The sequence below is a fragment of the Lissotriton helveticus genome, chromosome 12 (assembly GCF_964261635.1).
Source record: "Lissotriton helveticus chromosome 12, aLisHel1.1, whole genome shotgun sequence".
In the NCBI taxonomy this organism is placed as follows: Eukaryota; Metazoa; Chordata; class Amphibia; order Caudata; family Salamandridae; genus Lissotriton; species Lissotriton helveticus.
In genome coordinates, this window is record NC_136073.1 from 164848146 (window position 1) to 164861192 (window position 13047).

The following is a 13047-nucleotide window of genomic DNA, read 5'->3' on the forward strand; positions in this document are numbered from 1 at the left end:
TTACAAACAAGCTCTTGGCATTGCTGTGTGGGGGGCAGGGGAGGGGAGCAGGGCAGCGAGTGATTGGGAGGGAACGAGCATATGGCGAGCGGCGGGGTAGCAGCTTGGGAGCACATTCCAATGAAGTCTGGTGCGAGGCGTGGAGGGCGGGGGAGGGGGAGCAGGGGAGCAAGCGCCTTTGATGTCTGGTGGTGGGAGGGTGTGAGTGAGGCCAAGTGCGGGCCTGGCGAAGCGTCATGCTTCAGTAGAAAACATGCATTGGGAGGAATCCGCTTGTTCAAGACTGTTGTTTCCCCTGCAATAGTTCATAGCTATAAATAGCTCGACCTAAAAAGGGAAACACACATTTTTTGAATGTGTCATAAAAACCTATCTAAGTTGGAATTAAAAAGGCATTAAAATATCAAAAAATATATAAGTAACATCAAGTCGTGTATAAGAACCATGTAACAACATAGCTTAAACCAACATATGATAGCATAGTATAAAATAGGAATGTCAAAGATAAGGAATATAATGGAGGTCGAGCAACTTCTTGTTGAGCAGGAGATAAAGAGAAAGAGTGTTTAGCACTATGATCAAAGAATAGAGTAACAGGTGACCAAATAATGGATTGCTTCATGGCTAAATGGATGGGATGAGCACAAGCTGTATCTAATCTGTGATGATAACAGACTGCATACCACCAACCTTGGAATGATAACTTTGTAAAGTCTTTCCAGTTTTTGTGATCTGCTGAAAGGCGATTGCCAATAATAGGTGTACAATCCTAGGGTTGGTTGGAAGTATGATCATCCCAGATAGGCGATAGGCTACCCAAGAATATATGTGTGGCAGAGAAAGGAAAAGTAGAATGGAAAGTAGAATTAATTTGATTCCAAACAGATGTCCAAAAATTATGTAGGAGGGGGCAAGTAAAAAGCATGTGTTTTAAATCAGCAAGTGGGGAGGAGCAGGACCAACAGGTGTCAGTTATAGTGACATGTCGTTTATGTAGTACAGCTGGGTGAATCAAAAGCCTGTTGTAAATAAAGAATAAAGATTGTGTAACATTTGCCGTTCTAGACGTTTTCCTAATTTTAGACCATAATTTATTCCATAGGGAAGAAGGCCAGTCAGTCTCAAGATCATCTTCCCAAGAGAGTTCAACTTTGGTCTTTGTTCTAATGGGTGATGAGGATCGTATATGAGTATAGATATTGGAAGCTATAGAAGATGAAAGTAGAAAAGAACATAAACTGTTAACCGGGGGAGGGGTTGGGTGTGCTTCAATTTGAGTGTAAGCGGTTAAACGGGCTTGTGAGAGTAAGTTCTATTTGGAGTGGAAAGGAGGTAAATGAAATTGTTGACTAGCTTCGGATAAAGACAAGATCTTATTTTGAGAAAATAGTTCAGACGTCCAGATGAGACCTTTGTTTCTCCAAGATTTCCAATAAAAAGTTTTCCCCTCAATTAAAATAGATGTGTTATGCCATAAAGAAGATTTAAGAAAGGAAACGAGATCAGTAGAAGATGAGGGTGAAGAGAGACCTAGAACTTTAAAGGTATATTTGGAAATAGGAGTTAATAAAGAAGGTGGTTTATGAGTAAAGGAAAGAAGTTCCTGAAAAGAAAGAGGAGAAAGAAAAGAATGTTCAAGCACAACCCACAAAGGACAATCAATTGAAGAATCAGAGAGCCATCTCGAGTCTTGACGAAGAAGGAAAGATCTGTGGTAAGTGGGGAAATCGGGAGAATTAACCCCTCGTTCTGCTTTAGGTTGTGTTAAATGTAGCAGAGACATGCAAGGAGGTTCATTTCTCCACAGAAAGGATGGTAATATCGAAGTGACTCTTGTAAAAAACTTTGAAGGAATGGGAACAGGGATATTAGAAATGATGAATAAAACCAATGGTGCCAACATCATCTTAATGGTATCTAAACTACCCCTCCAGTAGAGGTATAGCGGGTGCCATCTAGCAGTCAGAGAAGAGATTTTTTGTAGGCAATTTTCCATGCAAAGAGACAACGTTGACAAAATTAAAGAGGTAAAGTGTAGACCCAATTATTTAATATGCTGTGATTTCCAAGAAAAATTAGAGGAACTAAAGTCATCCTTGAATGTATATTTGGTTAACAGTAATATTTCACACTTGTCCCAATTAGGCTTATAGCCAGAGACAGTAGCGAAAACGTCTAATAAGAGGATTGAGGTTCAGAGAGAAATAATAAGATGTCATCAGCATAAGCTGCTAACTTAATTTGGGTGCCCTTGGTTTCAAATCCTTTTACATCAACATTTTGACGAATCCGGGACAAAAAAAGTTCTAAGGCTAAATTAAAAAGAAAAGGAGATAATGGACAACCTTGATGTACCCCTTTTTTTAGCTCATAATGAGGAGATGAAATACCGTTCACTAGGACAGCTGCTCGAGGGTCCGAATACAGGAAAGAAATGAAAGAAATAATTTTAGGGCCGAAACCAAACCATTTCAACGTATGAAAGAGGTATGACCAGTTTACTCGATCAAACGCTTTTTCTGCATCTAAGGCTATTGCAGCTAAGGAATGAGGAAAATGTGGGGCTTTTGATAAAATATCGAAAAATAGACGAGTATTATGGGAGAGGAGACGTCCTTTAACAACACCAGACTGTTCTGCGCCCAGTAATAGAGGTAGGAATGATTCAAGCCGAATAGCCAGAGCTTTGGAAAAGATTTTATAGTCAACATTTACAAGAGAAATAGGTCTATACTTTTTGCAATGTTTCAAGTCCTTTCCATCTTTGGGTATTAGACAAATAAGAGCTTCTAAAAGGATCCTGATGATTTCCCGGACTGTATAAAAAGATTTAAAAGACCGAGTAGTTTAGTAAGAAGGATAGGGGCGAAGTGAGTAAAAGATTCTAGTGTAAATCCATCCGGACCCGGGGCTTTGTCTTTTTTAAATGGATGTAAAGCGCTAAGAAGTTCTTGATGTGATAAGTCAGCGTCCAATAGGGAAAGATCAATTTGAGTATCAAAAGATTTGTGAATATCCGAAAGAAAATGTGTAATATGAGATTCTGAGGGTGTGGTCTCAGGAGTGTATAATGACTTATAAAAAAAGGAGGAATTCATTTAAGATTTCTGGGTCTTTGGTGTGTAGTATATTGTATTCATCAAGAATACCTTCAATATCAAACTTGTTATGTTTATTTTTTAAATAATTAGCCAAGAGCTTGCCCCCCCTTGTTTTGGCCACTATAGTACTTTGCACTAGACTTCAAAAGATATAGCAAGGTATTTTCTGTAGAATCTTTGTTAAATTGAAATATTTTCTCAATAAAATGTGAGAGACATTTTTTGGATTTGGAAGAATAGTAAGAGTGTTCTAGCTTCTTTATCTCAGCCAAAAGATCACTGGTAACCTGACGGGCAATTTTACGTCTTCCAGAAGCAAAGTCAATAATAAAATCCCTTGCAGTTGATCTAAATACATCCCAAACAACAGAAGATTATCAGTCTGGTTGAGTGAAAAATACTCATTAAAAAAGGAGACAAAAGAGGAATGAAAATTCTTATTCAGAAAAAGTGAGTTATTAAATCTCCACCTTCTGGGGAAGCTGGAATTTGGAACTATATCCAATTGAATGATGACGGGAGCATAGTCTGATATTAAAATAGAACCAATATCAGTGCTTCTCAGAGATTGGGAAATATCATGAGAGACAAATAAAAATCTAATCTGGATTGGGTTTGATGGGCTGGGGAAAAAAACATAAATTCACTAGCGGTGGGATTACAAATTCTCCAGGCATCAATAAGTTTATATTGTTGAATAGTTTGAACAACAACTTTCTGTGCTTTATGAGGTTTAAATGAAACAAGTGAATTTCGGTCTGTGAAGAGGTCCAACACTTGATTGCAATCCCCAACGGGGATAAAGTTAACATCAATACAAGAGGAAATTTGCTGAGACAAAGAAGACCAAAACAGAGGATCCCCATTAGTAGGTGCATAAACATTAAACAAAGAAATCGATACACCTCTTACTTGTAATTTAGTATATAACCATCTGCCTTTGTCATCATACTGCTGAGAAAGCAAATTAATTTTCAACGATTTATGGCAAAGAGTAATAACACCATTACGTTTCCCATCACCCATAGAAAAAAAAACATCTCCAACCCTATTTCTTTTGAACTTTAAAGATTCAGTAGCATTAAATGAGATTCCTGCAAGCAAACAATATCAGTTCCCAGCTTGGATAGATGTGTTAAAACTCATTGTCGCTTGATGGGGGAATTCAGATCTCTAACATTCCAAGATATGATTTTCAGGGACATAAAATCAACAATAAAATTACCAAGAATAGGAGGTCAATAAAGACCAATAAAGAACAAAAGGTAAGATTGATAACATTCCAACTATATGAGCATAAAATACAGTGATAGAGATAAGTTAAGAACATTAAATGTAGAAGTAAGCGAACAAAATGAAACCAAGAATAATAAGAAGTGAAAGACTGAGATGTGGAGAAAAGATATAGCAAGGGGAACAAAGGAGAAAGAGAAGAGACACTAGGCCAAAAGATGAGAGGTAAGGAAAAGAAAAATAGAAGAAGGTGTAATACAAAGATATGAAACATTAAAAAAAGAAAAAGAAGGGAAAGGAAGAATAACAATGAAAAAGAAACAACATACCTACTTCAAAAAATATCACAAAAGAGTGGGGCTAGGTGAAGCCACGAAGAACAAATGGCACGTCCAGACGCAACGAAATGAGGACAAGAACAACCACAGCTGATCAAATGAGGTGAGGGTACATAAAGGGTAAAGACATCCAGGGACCTGTGAGAAAAAGAAAAAGAGAGAGGATAACGATGATTATACAAACCAAAAAATGAAACAAATATAATATAAACTCACGACCATGCAAAAGAGACAACAAAACAAGCGGCCAAGAACAAACAATTATCTTAAGTAGAAGTAGTAACAAAAAGACCAGTAAAAACATTGTTAGAAGAAGGACCTAAAAACAATGAAATAAAGAAGAGAGAACCAAATAACAAGTAAGGAAAACTCAGTCAAGGAGCATGAGATGATAAAGATGAAGCACCGGACAAGTCCAGAGTCAGTTTTGCTGAAGTTGATGAAACTTTGCAGTTTAACGGGATAAACATAAGTGGTTGTTTTGTTATTGTATGTAACCTTGAAGAGGCAGTGATGAAAAAGACCATATCTTGCACCCATAACAACGAAGAACAGGTCTCATGTTCAAAAATTCCTTACGTCTGTTTGCTGTGAGTTTAGCATAAACCTGGGCAAAAAATAATGTAGAGCCGGACCATGTGATGCGTTGCATAGACTTTGCTGCCGACAGGACCTTAAGAAGGTCAGTGTACTCAAGAAAATACATATTGACTCTTCTTGGTCTCCGGGCAGAAGAGGAGTCTGCACGTTGATGACCAAATCTATGAGCTCATTGAATATTGAGCAAAGTTCCTTCAGGTAGGTGTAATACTTTGGAAAGAAAAGATTTTAAGAAGGATAAGGGATCTGATCCCTCTGAGCCCTCCGGCAGACCATAAATGCGAAGATTGTTTCTTCTATTTCGATTTCCCTAATCTTCAACCTGTTGCTGTAGCGAAGATACCTGAGATTGTAGCAAGTCGACCTTCTCAGGAGTGTGGTGAAATGAGGAGATACATTGTTCCACAGTGGTGAGACGCTCATTCATCTGGGACCAATTCTCTGTTAGTAATTGCAGCTTCATAGAGGTATCCTCCATAAAGGGACAAAGGGCCCGTATCTCTTCCAACAATGTATCTAAAGATACAGGAGAAGAGACTTTTGGTGGAGAAGGGGTGTCCTTTTTCAGTCGCTTGGTATTAACTTTAGCAGTTGTAGAATTGATTGTGCTTAGATACGATAAAGTTTTGGAAGCAGATACCAATTAATCTTCCATCTTAGAGAATTCAGAGACGATTCTAGAGTTCTTGATGAATGTGTGCGTGGTGCGTGGTGCAGAGGAGTTCAGTTTTTTAATTCTTCCCATACGGAGATCGAAAAAATGGTATGGTGAAAATCAGTATTGCTATGTTTTGACAAAAACACAACCACGCTCTATAAAAAGGTATGATGTATTGAGCCACAGATAGAAATTGATACAAGCAATGCAAACGATAGAGAAGGGCGAAAACGACGAGGGGGGTGCGTGAAACTGGTTTCCACAATCGTTTTCTACACAATAGAATGAGGAATGAACCCCCACCTCTAATATCCTCTATCACCTAAAGGTTAGCCCTCCTCCGTGTGGGCAAAATATCCAGGACAACTTGAAGACTTATTTAATTAATGACCCATATCAGGGCTAGATTCAGGGTTAATTAAGGAGTAAGTGGTGCAGGGAGCAGCAATCATCTGGTATACATAGCAAAGGATATCCTTTCCAAACGTAAGGGAAGTAGGTAGTCTGTGAATTTGTCAGAGTTTCATGACACATAAATCCCAAAATGAATTATGACATGAGCCAAAAACCGAGAGAAATGAAAAAAGGTGGTAAACTTATTGACTTATGCAGAAATCAAGTCAATGAAAGGATTCATGAATAATAGGTGTTCAAAGTTCAAAATATGGAATTTTATGAGGAATAAAAAATCACCACAGAGGTGAGCGCGCCACATCCCCCTCACCAAAGACTCTCCTCAGAAGCAGGCACTGCAATTAAGATGGCGGCCTCTAGTATCATTGTCAGGGCGTCGGTTGCAATTAAATGAACTTGTGGAGTCACAGCCAGCCAGGGAATTCAGGGAGCAGACCGCACATATCAGTGCATCCTCAGATGTGCAGAACCGTTCACCTTGAAGATGAAGAAATTCAGGGAATGCGGTTGTTGCGAGCCACGTCGCGGAGCTTCACATGGATGCCGCAATTTGCTGTTCAATAATTCAGTATACATTAACAATGACTAATACCTGCCACCCAAGCCATTCTTGCCTTTGGGGGCTTGGAATAGTATGAATTGTGACACGTGTAAGAGTGTGATGGTTAGTAGTTGTGTAGCCACTGTCAAATGCAGCGCTGGCAGGGCAATGGATGGCGCCGGCTGCAGTGTTGTCCTGACGAGGGCCCTGGCACTTATTTATGTTTAACAAATTAAGTACTGGCTGGACCTGATCTACCAACTGTTTATAAAGCCACTGGTATGTCTTTGTTAGTGCCTCTCACATATGTACTCACTGACCTAAATAAATACAAGCAGGACAACTCACTTATTGACAACCATTCACACAGAACAATAAACATACAGGTAGCTTGCAATTTATATAAAGATTAATACAGGGACCCACACACAAACATACAGATACCCATGGACACAGAACAAGAAAGATGCATGCATCCATGCACAATAACCAGATATAAAGGCATACAAAACCACAAGTATACAATCCAATCAGCAGAAAGGAACTCCGGTGTGCAAAAGAACAGTCATACACAAATATATGCAGCAAGATACATACAGTTATTCATCAGGGGGCAAAAGGGGAAATGAATCATGAGAACATTATGATGTGCAGCTGAGGGCAAAGGCTGCTGTGCAGCAGGGACACATGCCAGGAGACATGTACCAAGGGGTATACTATAGAAAATGCACCTGGGGGGCTCACCAGCATGTGTGCCAAGGCAATTTAACATTACAGAAAGAGACCACAGACACTTCTGTAATATGAATCACGCTGGCGCTGGATGTCCAGCAGCGCGATAAGGAGGCAGCCCTTTTATTTGTAAGGGGGTGGCCCCATGCAAATTAAGAGAACACCTTGAAATTGTGCCCACAATGTATTACAAATGCAAAGCGCATTGGCAAAGAAGGTGGCAGGAAGTGCACTGATTGTGTAACACATAAAGGTGGGGCACAAATAGTGTGTCTCCTGATGACTCTGATTGGAGTAAGGGAAAGGAGGTCCCAGGAAACCTTTAGGCGCATTCTGCAGACAGGCGCAATCATTCACTGCATCCATCTGTGGGGGAATTCTCGCCCCCTTAAGCATGAGGCCTGCAGTGAAAGGCAGACTGCTGGCACCAAAGAGCGGGTTTGACTTTCACTAACGTGCTGTTCACACCTAGAGTTTGTGCCTGCACTGGGAGCAGCGCATTGACAATAACAGACTGAACTGTCCCAGTCTGCGTTTAGTGCACCCATTTAAGGGTGCACCATAGTGCAGAGTGGAACAGTGCACTCTACATGGAATACAGTGACAGTGATTTGCTTCAGTAGTGCACATTTGATGGGCCACGGGGATGTGCACCTGGAGAACAAAGGACAATATGCACTGTGGGAGCACAGGGTGATGTGCACAAGGTGAGCACAGGGTGATAGGTATTGCCGAAGCACTGGAAACAACATCAGCAAAGCAAATAATTATGGGTGAAAAGATATGCAGGGTGTGTTCTGCCTCATTGGTTCAAGAAGTGTCTAAACAGAGCTCCTGCTGGGCATCAGGAGAGCAGTGAGTATTGTGCAGATCACAAAGACATAAACCATTAGAGAGAACGCCAAGGACAACTAACACAATGGAACATGAGGACGTTTCCTAGGACCGTGAACTTGTGTCTCGTATCCTTGTGTTTGAAAAGCTGATATGTTTATAACTTTTATATTATATGAACTATGATTCGATAGACCATGGAAATACCCTTGCCAGAGCATGGGGCCTAGTTCCTCCAGGCTATCAATAAGGCATCTGTGTAGCTTACCGGTACATTTATTGAGTTTCATGGACATTTACTCTTGCAGCGCACCTTTTGCACTTATTATTTCTTGGACAGACGAGATGTTGTCACCTCTATTACCACGGACCTCTATAGAGCCCTTCGACCTTCATTTTCACTCGCACACACGTCAGTCACGCTCTCCCTCACATAAACCCATTCTCACCCTGCAAGCACACACACAACCTACATTTTGAAACAGTTTTTTTTTTACTTACTTCAGCTGCCAGGTAAGTCATTATTCCAGCTAACAAATGTTTATAAAAGTCATTTGACTACACCAATAGTGAATAATGTAATAATATTCACTATTAGTATAATAACAAATTGACAGAAAACAATGAGAGTGTAGCCTAACCGACGTCCTCCAGTCACTCATTTTCCCTCCTCTGAGGTTAAGGGTTGCAAACACAGTGCAAGGGGTCGCAAGGGGCAAGCCAGGGGTCACAGTTGCGACCCCTGGTGACAAGTAAATGACGTCCATGACTATTACCATCTCTAATCCATCACTCAGATGACCGTGCCAACCGGAAGATGACAGAGGGTTTGGGGAGGCGCTGCCCGAGCCCACTGTCCTGCGACGGTGTGAGAATAAGAGAGAATCTCTACTCTTTGTATCGCTGCCTCGACATTGTATCAGCAGCGAGAATATTGCAGCAGTTGCAGGAATGACTGAATAGAGATCAAGACAAAGTCTGCCAATGGGGACGCGATAATCATTGCAGACTTTGGGCTGGGGTGGGACTTCATCTCCCAGCCTGCTGATCGCCCAGTTGGGCGGGCCCAGCAAGCACTTCTGCAGTCGCGCTACGAAAGCGCAAGAACTCGCCCGAGGCAGGTTCAGGCAACCCCCTTTTGACGGGCCGGCTTCCGGTGAAATTGACCCTGAGGTTCCGCGAGGCTCCACGGCTTGTCTAGAAGGTAGGACTGAAGCGGTGTCTGATGTTGGGGGAAAAGGAAAGAGGCAAATTCCAGCAACCGGGGGAAAGTTACCTCCCCCATCACAAACTATCTGACGATCAGGCCCGGTTCTAGAGGGAGGGCCGGGTCGGGCAAGCCCACCTAAGAAAACCCCTGGCCCTCCCAAGGTCTGCACTCAAGCAAAGAGTGTCCATTTGGTTTTTGTGTGTGTGTATACTCTTACACTTTGTTTAATCACCTCACTTGTATGGTGTTGACTCCGGCTCCTTATATAGGGTGACCAGAATTTTAAAGCCAAAAACCGGGACATTTCACACAAATAGAAGAAGGAATACAATTTTACTTAAAGCGATGAGCGCGCTCCTCAGCAGAGAATTACAGAAAAGGCAGTAAGAACATACATAAAATGTAATTTTTAAACGCAGTAGCTAGCCTGTTAATTAAATTGCTTTCTTGAAACAACTTCTAACTTTTCCTGCTTTGTAATACATAAAAAACACTTCCCACCGTTTTCAGTCGACCCTCTCTAAAAACTGGGACATGAGCTAAATTTCTTCAAATTTGCTGGGACAGCTGGTTAAAAACGGGGACCGTCCTGGGAAAACGGGGACGCCTGGTCACCCTATCCTTATAGGCGTGCAGACACAGATTGTGATGTTGTCTCCCACACACCAAAGAACACCAGGGTGTCTGACACTCCCACTACAGCAAAATACAGTGATTGCAAGCGCCTATAGCAATTGGTTGTCCTGCAGCGAAATGTCTTTCTTTTCCTAAAAAGGGAAACAATTATGTTCCGTTGTGACAGTTAATAAAATAACATTCTATAGACCATTCTGCTTAATTCACATGGTATGCTGGTGAATTTAGATAGTTTTCAGTGGCAGTTTTGTTACTTCTATGGTGTCACGTGTAAATCGGAAGAACACTGTTTTGAACACCAGCAATCAATCAATCAATCATACCATTTGTATAGCGCACTACTCACCCGGGAGGGTATCAAGGTGCTTGGGGGAAGGGGTATGCTACTGCTCGAACAGCCAGGTCTTGAGTTGTTTCCTGAAGGCGAGATGGTCCTGGGTCAGCCGAAGGTGGATGGGGAGGGAGTTCCATGTCTTGGCAGCCAGGTAAGAGAAGGATCTTCCTCCGGCGGTGGCTCTTCGGATGCGTGGTACGGCTGCGAGGGCGAGGCTGGTGGGCCGTAGCTGGCGGGTGGGCGTGTAGAAGGTCAGGCGGTCGTTGAGGTACTTGGGGCCCACGTCGTGGAGAGACTTGTGGGTGAGGAGCCGGAACGTGATCCTCTTGTCGACGGGGAGCCAGTGCAGGTTCCTCAGGTGGCTGGAGATGTGGCTGCGTCGGGGGACATCCAGGATGAGTCGGGCGGAGGCGTTCTGGATGCGCTGGAGTCTTTTCTGTAGCTTGGCTGCTGGTTCCGGCGTAGAGGGCGGTTCCGTAGTCCAGTCGGCTGGTGACGAGTGCCTGGGTGACAGTCTTCCTGGTCTCAGTCGGGATCCAGCGGAAGATCTTGCCAAGCATACGTAGGGTGTTGAAGCACGATGAGGAGACGGCGTTGACTTGTATGGTCATCGAGAGGGAGGAGTCCAGGATGAAGCCCAGGTTGCGTGCGTGGTTGGTTGGCTTGGTTGCGGTGCCCAGGGATGGGGGCCACCAGGAGTCGTCCCAGGCGGAGGGCGAAGATCCCAGGATGAGGACTTCCGTCTTGTCCGAGTTCAGTTTCAGGCGGCTGTCCTTCATCCACTCGGCGACGTCTTTCATCCCTTCGTGTAGGCAGGTTCTGGCGGCGTCGGGGTCTCTGGTGAGGGAGAGGATCAGCTGGGTGTCATCGGCGTAAGAGATGATGTTGAGGTTGTGCTGGCGTGCGATTGCTGCAAGAGGTCTCATGTAGACGTTGAAGAGGGTGGGGCTGAGTGAAGATCCTTGCGGGACGCCGCAGATGACTTCGGTGGCCTCGGAGCGAAACGGGGGAGGCGGACTCTTTGTGTTCTTCCGGCGAGGAACGAGATGATCCACTCCAGTGCCTTCTCTTGGATACCGATGTTGCTGAGGCGCTGGACTAGGGTGCGGTGGCAGACAGTGTCGAACGCAGTGGAGAGGTCCAGGAGGATGAGGGCCACTGTTTCCCCCTTGTCGAGCAGGGTCCGGATGTCGTCGGTGGCTGCGATGAGGGCGGTCTCGGTGCTGTGGTTGGCTCTGAAGCCGGACTGCGAGGGGTCGAGGGATCAGTTCGTCTCGAGGAAGGCGGTCAGCTGTCTGTTGACGATCTTCTCTATGACTTTAGCAGGAAAAGGGAGGAGCGAGATGGGGCGGAAGTTTTTGAGGTCGGTGGGGTCCGCTGTAGGTTTCTTCAGGAAGGCGCTGAGCTCGGCGTGCTTCCAGCTCTCCGGGAAGGTGGCGGTGTTGAAGGAGGTGTTGATGATCTTCCGGAGTTGGGGTGCGATGGTGGAGTCGGCCTTGTTAAAGACGTGGTGTGGGCAGGGGTCGGTCGGTGATCCGGAGTGGATGGTGTTCATCGTGCGGGTTGTGTCTTCGGTGGTCACCGTGGTCCAGGTGCGAAGGGTGGCGGTGGGGGGCGTGGGTTCGACGGTTGGGTGCGTGGGTGGTGCGCCGAAGCTGTTGTGGATGTCGGTGATCTTGCGGTGGCGGGAGCGGGGCGGCCAATGGGCAGGAGGGGGGCGGAGTCGGCGGAGGTCTGTGGCGGGAAGGAGGTCTGAGGGGGGCTCAGCGGCGGCTGGGTCGTCCGGCGGAAGGGAGCAGCACACAAGGAAGGGGGAGGGCAGCAGAAGGGGGGAAAGGGGTACACTGAAGGAAAAAAGGCAAAAACAGAAGGGAAAAACGAATGCAGCAGCAGAGGGGAAAAACAATACACCGAGGCAACAACGAGGCAGCAGAAGGGGGGAAAAGTTAGCAGAAGGCAATAACGAGGCAGCAGGAGGGGGGAAGAGTGAACAGGCGGCAGCAACGAGGCAGCAGAGCAGAGCTCAGGCAGTCAGCGGGCAGGAGCAGCGGAGTGGGGGCGACCTCGCCTGGGCAGGGGCTTCTCAGTATTTCATCCTTCTGGAGTTCATAAAGTGAGAGTCACTGGTTTGACAAATACAAATTCTAGCGACTTAGAATGCTTTATAATGGTGCAATGAGGCTAAATTATATTTTATGAAGGAATATAATATACCAAGCACTACTTGAGACACATTTGTTAAATACAAATTAAAGGTTTGAGTGTAAGTTAAAGGAAGTCTCGGCTTATTGATGATGATTCAGAAGCTGCAATGAACTCTGTATAGCACTGTGTGCTTTTTTTTTTATCAAGATACAATTTGAGATATATATTTTTTTGTAGCCTGCAATTGTTTCACCCTGTACTCCTGTTAAAA

At 44.0% G+C, this 13047-nt stretch overlaps 2 protein-coding genes across 2 annotated transcripts in view; both read left to right on the forward strand.

The window, feature by feature from the left end:
* LOC144797992 (uncharacterized) overlaps window positions 1–13047 on the forward strand; it is a 43072-nt gene that overhangs the window by 28157 nt on the left and 1868 nt on the right. The window lies entirely within an intron of this gene.
* Window positions 9578–13047, forward strand: part of LOC144799728 (histidine N-acetyltransferase-like) — a 189020-nt gene continuing 185550 nt past the window's right edge. Inside the window, exon 1 of the mRNA XM_078671244.1 lies at window positions 9578–9655. The gene's annotated coding sequence lies outside the window, so the exon portion shown is untranslated. The remainder of the gene's footprint in view (window positions 9656–13047) is intronic.